Source organism: Bos taurus, chromosome 12 (assembly GCF_002263795.3).
Source record: "Bos taurus isolate L1 Dominette 01449 registration number 42190680 breed Hereford chromosome 12, ARS-UCD2.0, whole genome shotgun sequence".
NCBI lineage: Eukaryota > Metazoa > Chordata > Mammalia > Artiodactyla > Bovidae > Bos > Bos taurus.
In genome coordinates, this window is record NC_037339.1 from 2,938,676 (window position 1) to 2,954,572 (window position 15,897).

Genomic DNA, 15,897 nt, shown 5'->3' on the forward strand with positions numbered 1-15,897 from the left:
TAAGATCTCCCGTTTCCCCTGCCTCATGTTTGTGATATTTCTCCATGCTCTGGTACCACAGAAAAAGAAAATGACAGTCATTTACACTGCTTCCTTCTTCTCTTAGAGGGAGGAGGAGGCCTCAGGTTCTGTTTTATGGAAGCTTTCTTAGCCCTGTGCAGGCCAACTTTGGCTCGGCTGAGCTTGGAACACAGTGTCCGAAGCAGGGACCTCAGAGGAGCCCTGACTGTCAGTGACAGCCCTGTCCCTCCAGCTTGACCATAGAGCTTTTCCCCAAAAGTCAGACAGCATCATTGGGAAGTCCTTGTGCTGATGGAAGAAGATGAATCGTGATGATAATGGACATCAAATTTTTTTTAAACTCCCATTCACTTTGTGCATCAAAGCTGGACATATTAGCAGCTGGCTCTACCAGCCGCTGCCTCATGCCAGCCCTGAGCTGGCTGCCCTAAGGCAGCCCACAGTGAGAACGTCACGCAATTATAATGAAGATCCTGGAACGGGATGAATGACTCCATTCACTGCAAACAGAGAACTTGCTGTGGATGTTCAGTTACGCACATGGGAGACCTCCAGGATCATGTAGAAGGGGAGGTGAAGTGATGATGTCAGCTTGGGAGAAGAGGGTTAGTGATAATATAAGCAAAAGGGGCCTTGCTGTTCTCAGTTCATGCTGGCGTGTCAGTAGAGTGCGATCTGCAACCTGGCACTCTGCTCCGAACAGGCTGCTGATAACAGTCATTACTCACTGTCTCTAGAGGGTCCTTCTCGGCGCTCGGGGCTGACTAACCAGCAAACAGCCACCTTGACAGCCCAGCTCCCACGTAGCAGCTCTGATTCCTTGATCATTCCTTTGGAACACCTGAGGTCTGTATATTTTTCTGCCTTTATTTACCCTGTGCTTTCTTCGGGGACATTTCTTGCCTCTTGTCTACTTTGGGAACTCTTGTATTTTAAGAACTAGTTCAAATATTACTACATTTGACATCCTCAGACAAAATAAAGAGGTTTTTTTTTTTTCTACTGTGTTCTTCCAGCATCTTCTTTAAACTTCTATTATTATCTACAGTAAAAAATCATGTAATTATTGACTGACCTGTCTAACCTAAAAATATTGAGTTTCTGTGGACTTGACTGATTCATCAGAATTTAGAAGTTTCTGGAATTAATGCGGAATTGATAGATTTTTTTGAAGAGAATTAAATAGTATTGGAAAGACAGCAGTTGACTTGGCTGAAGAGCTTTCAATAAGGGATTTGGGCACTGGGGTTCTAATCTTAATTTTGTTTATCACCATCTGACCTTTGAATTATTAGCCAGAGTTGAGTGACACCAATAACTATGAAAAGCCTGAATTTCTTCTTGCCTTGATTTCTTCTTTTGTGCATTGACCAATGTGATATTTACTTTGATAACTTTCAGTTGTGTCTGGAAAGTCAAATGAAATAAAAAATATAAAAATAATCCCCTTCACCTCTACCCATCTCTAGACAGCACTGAGCAAAGTTTCAAGTAACTTTCCTCATTTCCTCAGAGGTCACTAACTGCCTGACACGGGGCTGTCAAAGCAGGCTGACCTGGACTGGGGCTGTGTTTCTCTGGCAGCTGTGATTGGTGGGGAGGAGGTCCAGTGAGGGTCAGTGGCTTCCAAGGGTTAGGAACATGACTGTCCTATTTGTTGTGGGCTTTGGGCTTTCTTGGGGCTTCCCTGATAGCTCAGTTGGTAAAGAATCTACCTGCAATGCAGGAGACCCTGGTTTGATTCCTGGGTCGGAAGGATCTGCTGGAGAAGGGATAGGCTACCCACTCCAAATTCTTGGGCTTCCCTTGTGGCTCAGCTGGTAAAGAATCTGCCTGCAGTGTGGGAGACCTGGGTTCAATCCCTGGGTTGGGAAGATCCGCTGAAGAAGGGAAAGGCTACCCACTCCAGTATTCTGGCCTGGAGAATTCCATGGGCTGTATAGTCCATGGGGTAGGAAAGAGTCAGACACGACTAAGTGACTTTCACTTTCACTTTGGACTTTCTTGCTCCTTCCCCTGTGCCAGAAACTTGGTAAAAATGGTAGTGATCAAGAGAAAGACATGAGCTTGAAAATTCAGGTTATTTAAATGGACTGAACTCCCCGAGAATAATCTCTTGAAGAATGTTTCTTGAGAGGCTCTGAAGGGTTACTGAGGGACAGAGTAGCTCTTCAGCATAAAGGTCTTTATGAGGGAGAGGGTCTGATTGCACTGGGATGACCCAGGGCCCCTCTTCTGTCAGTCTGCCCAGATACGAGCTGACATGACGATTTTCTTTGGCAATTGGCTTCATTCAGTTCAGTTCAGTTCAGTTGTGTCTGACTCTTCACGACCCCATGGACCACAGCACGCCAGGCCTCCCTGTCCATCACAAACTTTCAGAGTTTACCCAAACCCATCTCCATTGAGTCGATGATGTCATCCAGCCATCTCATTCTCTGTCATCCCCTTCTCCTCCTGCCTTCAACCTTTCCTAGCATTGGGGTCTTTTCAAATGAGTCAGCTCTTTACATCAGGTAGTGAAAGTATTGGAGTTTCAGCTTCAGCATAGTCCTTCCAATGAATATTCAGGACTGATTTCCTTTAGGATGGACTGGTTGGATCTCCTTGCAGTCCAAGGGACTCTCAAGAGTCTTCTCCAACACCACAATTCAAAAGCATCAATTCTTCAGTGCTCAGCTTTCTTTATAGTCCAAATCTCACATCCATACACGACTATGGAAAAACCATAGCCTTGATTAGATGGACCTTTGTTGGCAAAGTAATGTCTCTGCTGTTTAATAAGCTGTCTAAGTTGGTCATAACTTTCCTTCCAAGGAGTAAATGTCTTTTAATTTCATGGCTGCAGTCACCATCTGAAGTGATTTTGGAGGCCCCCAAAATGAAGTCAGCCACTGTTTCCATTGTTTCCCCATCTATTTCCCATGAAGTGATGGAACCAGATGCCATGATCTTAGTTTTTTTAATGTTGAGCTTTAAGGCAACTTTTTCACTCTCCTCTTTCACCTTCATCAAGAGGCTCTTTAGTTCTTCTTTCACTTTCTGCCATAAGGGTGGTGTCATCTGCATATCTGAGGTTATTGATATTTCTCCCAGCAATCTTGATTCCAGCTTGTGCTTCATCCAGTCCAGGATTTCTCATGATGTACTTACTCTGCATATAAGTTAAATAAACAGGGTGACAATATACAGCCTTGACATACTCCTTTTCCTATTTGGAACCAGTCTGTTGTTCCATGTCCAGTTCTAACTGTTGCTTCCTGACCTGCATACAGGTTTCTCAAGAGGCAGGTCAGGTGGTCTGGTATTCCCATCTCTTTCAGAATTTTCCACAGTTTATTGTGATCCACACAGTCAAAGGCTTTGGCTGCTGCTGCTAAGTCACTTCAGTCATGTCTGACTCTGTGCGACCCCATAGACGGCAGCCCACCAGGCTCCCCTGTCCCTGGGGTTCTCCAGGCAAGAACACTGGAGTGGGTTGCCTTTTCCTTCTCCAATGCATGAAAGTGAAAATGAAAAGTGAAGTCCCTCAGTCGTGTCCAACTCTTAGTGACCCCATGGACAGCAGCCTACCAGGCTCCTCCATCCATGGGATTTTCCAGGCAAGAGTACTGGAGTGGGGTGCCATTGCCTTCTCCAAAAGGCTTTGACATAATCAATAAAGCAGAAATAGATGTTTTTATGAAACTGTCTTGCTTTTTCGATGACCCAGTGGATGTTGGCAATTTGATTTCTGGTTCCTCTGCATTTTCTAAAACAAGCTGGAACATCTGGAAGTTTAGGGTTCACGTATTGCTGAAGCCTGGCTTGGAGAATTTTGAGCATTACTTTTCTAGTGTGTGAGATGAATGCAATTGTGCGGTAGTTTGAGCATTCTTGGGCATTGCCTTTCTTTGGGATTGGAATGAAAACTGACCTTTTCCAGTCCTGTGGTCACTGCTGAGTTTTCCAAATTTGCTGGCATATTGAATGCAGCACTTTCACAGCATCATCTTTTAGGATTTGAAATCACTCAAGTGGAATTCCATCACCTCCACTAGGTTTGTTCATCGTGATGCTTCCTAAGGCCCACTTGACTTCACTTTCCAGGATATCTGGCTTTAGGTGAGTGACCACACCATGGTGGTTAATGGGTCATGAAGATCTTTTTTGTACAGTTCTTCTGTGTATTCTTGCCACCTCTTCTTAATATCGTCTGCTTCTGTTAGGTCCATACCATTTCTGCACTTTATTGTGCCCATCTTTGCATGAAATGTTCCTTTGGTGTCTCTAATTTTCTTGAAGAGATCTCTAATGTTTCCCATTCTATTGTTTTCATCTATTTCTTTGCATTGATCACTGAGGAAGACTTTCTTATCTCACCTTGCTATTCTTTAGAACTCTGCATTCAAACGGGAATATCTTTCCTATTTTCCTTTACTTTTTGCTTCTCTTCTTTTCGCAGCTATTTGTAAGGCCTCCTCAGACAACCATATTGCTTTTTTGCATTTCTTTTTCTTGGGGATGGTCTTGATTCCTGTCTCCTGTACAATGTCATGAATGTCCATAGATCATCAGACACTCTGTCTATCAGATCTAGCCCCTTAAATCTATTTGTAACTTCCACTGTACAATCATAAGGGCTTGATTTAGGTCATACCTGAATGGTCTAGTGGTTTTCCCTACTTTCTTCAATTTCAGTCTGAATTTGGCAATAAGGAGTTCATGGTCTGAGCCACAGTCAGCTCCCAGTCTTGTTTTTGCTGACTGTATAGAGCTTCTACATCTTTGGCTGCAAAGAATATAATCAATCTGCTTTCAGTGTTGACCATCTGGTGATGTCCACGTGTAGAGTCTTCTCTTGTGTTGTTGGAAAAGGGTGTTTGCTATGACCAGTGTGTTCTCTTGGCAAAACTCTATTAGCCTTTGCCCTGCTTCATTCTGTACTCCAAGGCCAAATTTGCCTGTTACTCCAGGTGTTTCTTGACTTCCTACTTTTGCATTCCAGTCCCCTATAATGAAAAGGACATCTTTTTGGGTATTAGCTCTAAAAGGTCTTGTAGGTCTCCACAGAACTGTTCAACTTCAGCTTCTTCAGCATTACTGGTCAGGGCATAGACTTGGATTACCGTGATATTGAATGATTTGCTTTGGAAACAAACAGAGATCATTCTGTCATTTTTGAGATTGCATCTAAGTATTGCATTTTGGACTCTTTTGTTGACTATGATGGCTCCTCCATTTCTTCTAAGGGATTCCTGCCCACAGTAGTAGATATAATGGTCATCTGAGTTAAATTCACCCATTCCAGTCCATTTCAGTTCTCTGATTCCTAGAATGTCGACGTTCACTCTTGCCATCTCCTGTTTGACCACTTTCAATTTGCCGTGATTCATGAACCTAACATTCCAGGTTCCTATGCAGTATTGCTCTTTACAGCATCAGACTTTGCTTCCATCACCAGTCACATCCACAACTGGGTGTTGTTTTTGCTTTGGCTCCATCTCTTCATTCTTCCTGGAGTTATTTCTCCACTGATCTCCAGTAGCATATTGGAGATACCCTACATCCAAGGTCAGTAGCTGTGGCAGCAGGGTGCTGGAGTGGCAAGTGGCCAAGAGGAGCTACCCCACGTCCAAGGTAAGAGAAATCCAAGTAAGATGGTAGGCACTGAGAGAGGGCATCAGAGGGCAGACAGACTGAAACCACAATCACAGAAACTAACCAATCTAATCACACGGACCACAGCCTTGTCTAACTCAATGAAACTATGAGCCATGCCATGTAGGGCTACCCAAGACGGACCAGTCATGGTGGAGAGTTCTGACAGAATGTGGTCCACTGGAGAAGGGAATGGCAAACCACTTCAGTATTCTTGCCTTGAGAACCTCATGAACAGTATAACAAGGCAAAGTGATAGGACACTGAAAGATGAACTCCCCAGGTCGGTAGGTGCCCAATATGCTACTGGCCTCATTATAACCCAGGATGAACTAAAAAGCAGGTAAAAATGGCCTCTGATGTCTTCACATCCCCTTTGACCTTTCTCCAACATTGTGGTAGGTGCTTTTCCCTTTCTTGGTAACATGCAGGGGCCTTATTTTATCCCTTAGCTGTCCAAAAATCACTGCTTCCTTTTTTCCTTTTCTTAAAAAGAATTAGTGGTTTATTCTTTTAATTATTAAAAATTATCACTTTTTAATGAATCTCTTTTTAATGAATCACTTTTTAATGAATCTCTTTCTTCTCTGTCTCCAGGATTTTATTGGGGTGTAATATAGCACAATTTCAAAATAGACTATAGTGATACAAACTGCAGAGGAATGGTATTTTCTGATAATTCCAATATCTGTGCTAATTAATAGTTGTAGACATCTGCACATTTGACTGTGATGTGTTTTGTCAGAGTTTTAGTGATTTCTCCTGTGTCTATAAAGAAGTGGTGAACTTCAAACACTCTCCAAATGGAAGCTTTTAAAATCAAGAAACAATTCATGCCTCTAGGGTGAGTCAAAACAAGGGGATCATTAGATTTGGGGGTGGGGGCAGCGGTAGCTATAAGATAAAACGAGCAGATTTTGTTTTGCTTTCATATTAATAACACAGATGGTGACACCACTGAATACAGTCATATCTTAATAAATTATAGTTACACTGGCAGCAACAAAGAAACTTAGAATGAATACAGAGCAAATAGACACTTCTTCATAAAGTAATGAGAGTTGCCATTAACATGATGAGTTTTCAACCAGTCAAGTAAAAATAAAGTTTGCTAATGAGATATGACAACTTTAAATATGGCACGTGGAGTGAATTCACACATTAGGTATGGAAAAAAAATGAGTTTTCTAGTTATAAACACAAGATACATTTGTATCTCATTAGTGAAAAATAAAACTTACTAATAGGTGATAACCTTGCTGTATCAGTGACATCAAGAGTGCCTTAATTATTGTAATGCTGTAGAAGTGCCTTCCATGTATGTTAGCGAAATAGACTAAAAACACTCCTCTGTGAAAATGAATGATTTCCTGTTCTTCCCTTCATTTAAAGCAGTAATACACACCTGGTATGTGCTCATCCCTGCTCCCTTTTTGTCCCGCTCCTCCCTCCATTTCACAGACTCTTAGCTGGAAAGGGTCACCTTGTTCATTCACTCATCTGATGCTTGGATGCTTTCCAAAGGAGAACAAGCAGAAGCACTTGGGCGGCTCTGGTGATTGACCCCCTGAAGCGCCCGCTCTGTGCTCGGATGCCCCTGACGGCTCAGAGCCCTCCTGCTCTGCATCTCCTTTGCACCGGCCCCAACTCCACTTGCTGGGGCTGCACGGAATAGTGCCAACCCCTCTTTGAAATGACAGCCCTTCATGTAGTCATGAAGCCATGCAGAACTTTTTTTCCTCAGACTAAACATTCTGCATCTTTCTATCATTCCTCACAAAACAAAGTCCAGACTCTCTTCACCATTCTGGCTACTTTCTCCTGTCCACATCCATATGTGGATGATGCTGCATCCACATAGGTACGGCATCAAAATGAAATGCAACTCTAGAAGTGGCATAACCACGCAGAATAAGACTGCAAGTTTTCTTAATTTTTGTAAAAATAAACATGTTCATTCTGCTTGGACTCAAATTAATCCTTTCTAAGTCATATGAGATTGATTGAAATCAGTGATTTAAAAAAAATCAGAGCTTCTACGCAATGGCTGCACTTCATCCTGTCCTTGTACAGCCATTTATATGGATCCACAAGTCAGATGGTGACTACAGCCAGGAAATTAAAAGAACACTTGTTCCTTGGAAGAAAAGCTATGACAAAACTAGACAGCATATTAAAACACAGAGACATCAATCTGCCAATAGCAATCTATATAGTCAAAGGTATGATTTTTCCGGTAGTCATCTATGGGTGTGAGAGCTGGACCATAAGGAAGGCTGAGCACCAAAGAATTGATGCTTTCTAACTGTGGTGCTGGAGAAGACTCTTGAGAGTCCCTTGGACTGCAAGGAGATCCAACAAGTCAATCTTAAAGGAAATCAACCCTAATGTTCATTGGAAGGACTGATGCTGAAGCTGAAACCCCAATACTTTGGCCACTTGGTATGAAGAACTGACTCATTGGAAAAGACCCTGATGCTGGGAAAGATTGAAAGCAAGAGGAGAAGGGGATGACAGAGGATGAGATGGTTGGATGGCATCATTGACTCAATGGACTTGAGTTTGAGCAAACTCTGGGGGATGGTGAATGACAGGGAAGCCCAGTGTGCTGTAGTTCAAGGGGTTGAAAAGAGTAGGACATGACTGAGCAACTGAACAACAACAGCATGTCAGACCATTTATTTATTCCTACCAATCTTCATTTTGGGCTTCCCTGGTGGCTCAGACAGTAAAGAGTCTGCCTGCAATGCTGGAGACCTGGGTTCCATCCCTGGGTTGGGAAGATCCCCTGGAGAAGGAAATGGCAACCCACTATGGTATTCTTGCCTGGAAAATTCCATAGACAGAGGAGCCTGGTGGGCTACAGTCCATGGGGTCGCAGAGAGTTGGACACGACTGAGCAACTAACTTTACTTTTACTTTAATATTCATTTTGGGGTCGATTCATTATTTCTACATATTACATTATTTCATTATTTCTACCTATTACACTCTTCAAAAAACCTTTCAGAGTATGACAGAAATGTTGAGATCATCCAATCCAACATCAAACAAAGATGCAAAGTCATTAACTCCAATGAATGACAGTTGGAGTCCCTGAGGTTTCACTGTCTCCTCTTCTCTGTCTTGGTCTCTTGTGATAATCTCTGTACTTCCGGCAACATTGCCTTTTCCCACTGGGTTATTGAATCACTGATTATAAGAGCCCACTAGGAGAAGGCAATGACACCCCACTCCAGTACTCTTGCCTGGAAAATCCCATGGATGGAGGAGCCTAGTGGGCTGCAGTCCATGGGGTCGCTAAGAGTCGGACACGACTGAGGGACTTCACTTTTCATTTTCACTTTCATGCATTGGAGAAGGAAATTGCAACCCACTCCAGTGTTCTTGCCTGGAGAATCCCAGGGACGGGGGAGCCTGGTGGCCTGCCGTCTATGGGGTCACACAGAGTCAGACATGACTGAAGCGACTTAGCAGCAGCAGCAGCAGCTTTCCTTTGGGCTTCCCAGGTGGTGCTAGTGGTATAGAACCTGACTGCCAATGCAGGACACATAAGAGATGCGGGTTCGATCCCTGGATCGACAAGATACCCTGGAGAAGGGAATGACTACCCACTCCAGTATTCTTGCCTGGAGAATCCCATGGACAGAGGAGCCTGGTGGGTTACAGTCCGTGGAGTTGCAAAGAGTCAGACACGACCGAAGCGACTGAGGATGCACAAATGCAGCTTTCATTTGGATCACTACTGTAAAGCATTATTGTGAAAGATACTTTCTTGTTTCCTTTACAGAAGAAGTCCTAAAATGACATCCTTTTCCTTCCTGAGATCTGGTGTTCCATTGACATTTGGGGAGACAAATTTAGTGATCTCAGGGTAAGTGCTGATACCTCGAATTGCAGATGCTTTAATAACAGTAACAATAAAAAAGATGAACCTTCTCACTGTGTTGGGATTCAGGAAATGTTCATTCTAATCCTGGCAGTATCTCCTTGGGCAAGTGAACTCATCTCTCAGAGCCTCAGCTGCTGGAATGAAAAGAGCCAGACTGTGTTTTGTGACCTCGTGCCTAATGCTTGGCTATGTGTAGAAACGCCGCAGTTTCTTTATCAAGGGAGCAAGTTTAAAATTTCATCATTAGAAACTGAGTTCTTTGTGCTAAGGCAGGAGGTCTCCTTTCAAGTCCAAATACTCCATGGGAAAATTCACGCGTTTAAATTAGCTGCTAGTACTGCAGAGCACTGCTTCCTGGAAGGTGCCCAGTGGAACAGTTAGTGAAGGAAGCTCTGAACGGGGTGAAATTAATAGCAAGAAAGTGTAGCTGGGAGAGAGCTGAGAAACCACACTGGGAAATGGAAGGTCTCATGTGCTCCATGGAGATTCCGGAGGGAGACTTAGAAGCTGTGAGCCCAAGTATGGGAGGATGAAGACAAATTACTGTAGGAGCTGGAAGGGAATTAAGGAGACCACCCAGTCCCATCCTTTCATTTTCCAGATGAGGAGACTGAACCCGAGGTTGCCAGCTGTAAGTGGCAGGTCAGGTGTCTGGTTCCTTTGCAGTGCTTTTCCTTTCGATCATGAAGACAAACTGCACCATTTCACCTGAAACGGCTTGCTCTCAGGGTCCAGGACCATGCAGAGTGAGCAAGATTGATGAGGTGGTTGCAGCAGTCTATCTGGGAGTGGAAAAGCCTCTTCCTGAGGCTGCGCGACCATGCTCTCAGCACCACCCAGGTCAAGACGTCAGTGTGGCTGCCTCTGTGGAGATGGCAGAGACCTCAAGGTAGAGCACTCTTAGGTGCCTGTCTGGGGAAGCCGATGGCACTGATTAACTGGGCTCCAAGTCCTGCTTGAGGACATTCACAGAACGATTCTGCAGCTGAACATGTAGTCCCAGATGAAGACAGATGTCACCAATCAAATGGCTCCTAGACGAGGAGAGGACGCTCATGGAGCGAAGGGTGAAAGCCTTTGGGGAGGGGGAAGGGGCTCCATGGCCTTTGCTCCCTCCCAGGGCATGGGCTGAGAACTTTCAGTATTAGCATTTGCAGGTTTTGTTCCTGAAAAGTCGCCACTTTTGGATTTTTCTTGAAGCTTCAAGCTTGCTCATGGTGGCTGAATAATGACTGGTCACCTCCTTCTACCATCCTGGATCTCATTTGAAAGGAAGGCTTCTTAGGACAACACTCAACCGCTCCCCACTCCCCAACCTAACTCTGCAAAATGAGAGTCAAGGGCAGCGTTGCTTCCTGAGCAGCCCTCTATAGTGGTGCTTCTTAAACGCACAGGGCATATGAATCACCTGGGCATCGTAAAATAATGCAGCTTCTAACTCAGCAGGTCTGGGGTGGAGCCCGAGGTTCTGTCTCCTGAACAAGCTCCCAGAAGATGCTGATGGTGCTGCTCCGTGAACCACTCTTTGAGTGGTGAGGTAGAGTTCCAGCTTAGTGTCAGCCTGACATGGGGAGACGCTCGTGAGGTCTGCTTGGGTGGTCTTTCCCCACTCCATTCCCAGGAGTGTTTAACCAGGACCTTCCTGGGCCCAGGGGGAAAATGATTGAGCCTATTAGGCACTAGCAGTGAACATAGTTCTTTGCCCCTAAGCCTCCTTAATCAAATCAGCAGTATTTGTGGGTGGGACTGTTTGCTTTCACAGACACCCTGCACTTGCCCACAGTAATTAGGTAATTGAATTGCAAACAGTAATTAGCTGCCTAACTGCCTGCTTGTTCATGCAGGTATCCAATTTGCTTTTGAAATGTGGGTTATACTGGTGAAAGTGGAAGCTGCCTAGAAAGACTCCAGGCATGATTGGGAAGATCCACTGAAAATCCCATTCGGAGTGAGTGGCTGCTGCCTCCTTCTCCCTTATGTATATATATATATATTTAAAAATTTTCTCCCTATTCTAGTTACTCTGATTACATTTTTCTCTTCAGATTCAGAGAATCTTAGTCCCATTGTGTTACTTAGGAGAAAGGAGAGGTGATATTGGATGCTTGCTTTTGTGTCTTGGGAATAAAATTAAAAACTAAGTGTTGTGCAAGAGAGTGACAGCTGGTCTGCTGCTTTCTTAGTGAACTGACAAGCTTGTTTACTTCCCGAGAGCTTGTCTCTCTGCTCAGCCCATCAGAAAACAGGTGAGGGCTTCTGCTGCTGTACCTGCGGGATGCATGTTCCACGTCATGGCCTCACAAACACGGCTCTCTTTAAACCTGTGCTTATTTTCATAACAAGAAAAAAGCTTAGAAATCAGAAACATCTGCTTCTCTGATGAAGTGAGTTTGTGTCCAGGCTTCCCACGAAGCTTCAGTGAGGACATGAGGCGATTCCCCCCACCCCTTTTGAAATTGTTATTTGTTTTAAAATACGTCCCTCAATTCTGTCTTCCCACCCACCTTTAATGTCTAAGACTAGACTCTCCTGTATCCTGGACATGGGTCCCTGAGCATCTGGGCATGAGGTTGGTATGGTTATCTAATTCACATCACACTCTAGAGTGCTTGGGAAGCTGATTCTAAGGGATGACCTTGAACCTGCTGACCTACAAAGTAGTGTTCAGCTAAGCCAGCCTATCCTTTCTAAGCTGGTCTATCCTTTCTAAAGGTAAAATCGTTGAAACCCACCATTAATCCAAGTGTAGAACAACAGAGAGTTTGGTTAGAACGGTGCTGTCTTTGTAAATAATTTTATGATAGTGTTCATTTACCCATGCTGCATTGTTGGTCTTTACATTTCTTTCCTGTAAAAATAGTTTTGACTAGATTTTTGCATGAGGTGGCTCAGATGGTAAAGTGCCTGTCTGCAATGCAGGAGACCTGGGTTCAATCCCTGGGTTGGGAAGATCCCCTGGAGAAGGAAATGGCAACCCACTCCAGTAGTCTTGCCTGGAAAATCCCATGGACAGAAGATGCTGGTAGGCTACAGTCCATGCCGTTGCAAAGAGTTGGACACGACTGAGTGACTCCACTTTCTTTGCATGAAGGTTAAATTTTAAGGGGGAAAAGTATCTTTAAAAAATCCCCTCCTTTTTAAAAGGATGATTGACACAAAACCCACTGTGTAGAGTCCAACTTTAAAGGATGTATATAAAACCTGGAGAAGGAAATGGCAACCCACTCTAGTATTCTTGCCTGGAAAATCCCATGGACGCAAGAGCCTGGTAGGTTACAGCCCATGGGGTCGCAAAAGGATGTATATAAAAGAGGACATAAAAGCATTTAAGCTAGATTGTTGAAATCCATTTAGTTTTAATTTTATTACGAAGTATATTGAAGGCTGTTACTGAGCTTTTGGAGGTAGGTGGAAATCTGAGGTGTCATCAGTACAAAATGAAAAGGAACGAAAAACCAAGGGCAATTTTATATTCAGCATAACAGGATAAAATTAACAAAAAATATGATCTTTTTGAAATAATAATGAAGTAATTTTTAGGTTAATATGAGAAATTAGAACATTAATGACTGTTGCTCATATAATATAAAGAGATAAGTTTTATATTTTTAAGGTTCTCCCTACTTTTTTCCTCAGATTTTTCAACAGGCACTAAAAGAGTCCCTAATATTGTTCTTTCTATAATAGGGGCTGCAAAGATTCCCGAAGGATTAGGGGTTTAACCTTTGCTCTCTTTCTTTGAGGAGAAGGGAGTGTGCTTTCCCAAGGTATTACTCTGAGAACAACGCTGAATTTGGTTTTTCCCTTCCATGCCTCCTGGAGTTGCCTTCATTTAGGCCTCCTAATTTCTCTGCTGGACCATGGCAATCCCATCGGATGAGTTGTCCCTTCATCCTTTTTCTCTTCTTGTGCACACTGTCCACACTGGCACCAGGATTATTGCTTTAAAAAAATCATCACATATTCCGAAGGGTTCCTGCTGCTCAGAGTTAAAATCCATACGCAGCCTGGCTGCTATCTTGTTAGGGAAATCTTGTCAGCAGCTCTCTGCCTGGCCATGCGCCCAGCAGCCTTGTCATGATCAACTTCTCAGCCTTCCCTGAATTCCTGTCTCTCCTTACATCCTGTCACCTGGTTCAGTGGATAGGGACTCAGACCAGGATGAAAACAGGGACCGGTTGTAGGGTATGGTCCAAGCTCGGGTAGAAGGGAAGGACTTACGGGGAGATAATTGGGACTGATTGTACTTTAATCCTTTCAAAGGTTTATTGAGTAGAAAGAACACTTGTCTAAATAAGCTCAGTGCATAGCAGTTATCCATAGCACATTGCTTTATAACCAACATTCAAGGAATTATATTAGCCTCCTGGCTACAGAGCATATGGAAGTCCAGATGGGTGTATGTTTTTTTCCTTTTTCATTTTGTTCCACTTGTGCTGACGGTATCAGATTTTTCCATCTCCAGAGTCATAGCTTGTACTTGTAACCATAGTGGGTTCAGTGGAAAAGAAGAAGGGAAGGTACAAAATGTGTTTTATGAGGAAAGAACAGAGTTCACCTTCCTTCTTAATGTCTGGTAATAACACGGGTATCCATGACGATCAGCTCCTCTCTGGCAGGAAAAATTCAAGGTTTGGTGATCTTTAGGAAAGAGTCCTTTTAGAACATCTGCAGCTTCACAGAGCTGAACGAATCACTGGTTGAGTGAAATTTTCCCTTTAGATAATTTATAATCTGAGAATGCCTTTCTGGAAACAGCATCCAACCTTTGATTTTGCTTATTCTCTCTTCTCTCCCTTGTAACCCACAGGGCAAGGCAGGGACAGTAGATCTTTCAACAAAGTGGGATAACCTTCATTTCCAGGAAGCTGGAGAGAGGAGGGCCAGGGGAGCCGAACTGGTACTGAGATTCCTCTTGCTGTTGGGAGAGGTCTCTAATGATTCTTTCCTGGGAATCTCAGCAAATGAAGGGAGTTCAGCAGTCCTAAGAGCAGGAACAGGACCTAGAAGGCACAAAGACTTTACGTCTGCATGTGTTCCTGTGCTGTGCTCAGTCACGTCCGACTCTTTTGCAACACTACAGACTGTAGCCCTGCAGGCTCCTCTGTCCATGGGATTTCTCAGACAATACTACTGGAGTCGGTCGCCATTTCCCCTTCCAGGGTATCTTCCCCCAGGGATTGAACCCACATCTCCTGTGTCTCCTGCATTGCAGGTGGATACTTGCCCCTGAACCATGGCAATGGTAGCAATAAAAATGCATGTGGACATGGTTGCCTTTCAGTCATAATCGTGTAACTTACATTGTAAGTGAGCACATGTTCACCTACTAATTAGGACATTTTGTGAGAAATGTAATAAATGTCAGGTATTTTGTTAGAAGAAACAAGATTTACCCTGTACTGTAGAAAGTGAAAAAGCACGTAAGCCCTTACTGCCAGCTGGCTGCACTCCTGTGAAGGCCCTTCCTTGATTGGTATTCAGATGAATCAAACCAGAAGCAAAGCTGATCAATGGAAAGTCCATTCTGTTTAGAGTTGTCTCCTTCAACTAGTTAATAAGACAACACAGAGTAGTGGGGAGAAAAGTGAAAACCTGTGAGTGATAAGCTTAAACTGCCTGTCTCCTAGCAAGAATGGGCAGGCAATTTGAATCAGATCACTTGGAAAAGCCAAAGGTGGTGATTTAGGAAGCATGCAACTTGCTGGACCTGTGACTGGGGTAGCTCTGAAGCTGCCTCTAGAGGAGGAGGTATATTCACTCATCAGCAGGCTCTAATGAGAGTTGACACTTGAACAACACAGTTTGAAGTACATGAGTCCGCTTAGTCATGGACTTTTTCAGTAGCAAATATTGCAGAACTACATGATCTGTAGCTGGTTGAGTACACGGGTGTGGAACTGTGGATGTGGGGAAAGGTGTATACAGAGGGGCCAACTATAAGTTACGTACAGATTTTCTAGTGTGTGGAAAGTCAATGGCCCTAATGCCTGTGTTGCTCCAGGGTCAATAGTATGATGGATGCCTAAAACTGGGGAAATCCAGTGAATGTGATTTATCTCTGTTTTGATAGGGGTCACTGCTGAAAGATATAAGCAAGGGGAATGATAGAGGACAACCTATTAGAGATATACAATTCAGGGAGCTCTTGATTGTACCAAACACTGTGCTAGGCAAAGTTTTGAAATCTCCCAATGGACTCTGTATTCTAGTTTGAGGTTTCTAAAGCCTTAACTCTCATTGTCCACATTGCATTTCCTCTTCATTTCAAGAGTAGAAGGGAGAGACTGGCAGCCTCACATGCTGCAGGCGGGATGCTACGTTAACAGTCCATATTGTGCTCA

At 43.7% G+C, this 15,897-nt stretch overlaps 1 long non-coding RNA gene across 3 annotated transcripts in view; it reads left to right on the forward strand.

Annotated features, from left to right (window-relative positions):
* The first annotated feature begins 518 nt into the window (after positions 1–518).
* The window catches only part of LOC112449031 (uncharacterized), a 46,726-nt gene continuing 31,347 nt past the window's right edge, over positions 519–15,897 (forward strand). Inside the window, exons 1-2 of one of the 3 annotated variants that reach the window (XR_003037478.2) lie at positions 519–867; positions 9,452–9,535. This is a non-coding gene — a long non-coding RNA (uncharacterized lncRNA). Of the gene's footprint in view, positions 868–6,410; positions 6,506–9,451; positions 9,536–15,897 lie in introns of those variants that run through there. The other 2 variants (XR_003037479.2, XR_009496649.1) reach the window with 2 other exon arrangements.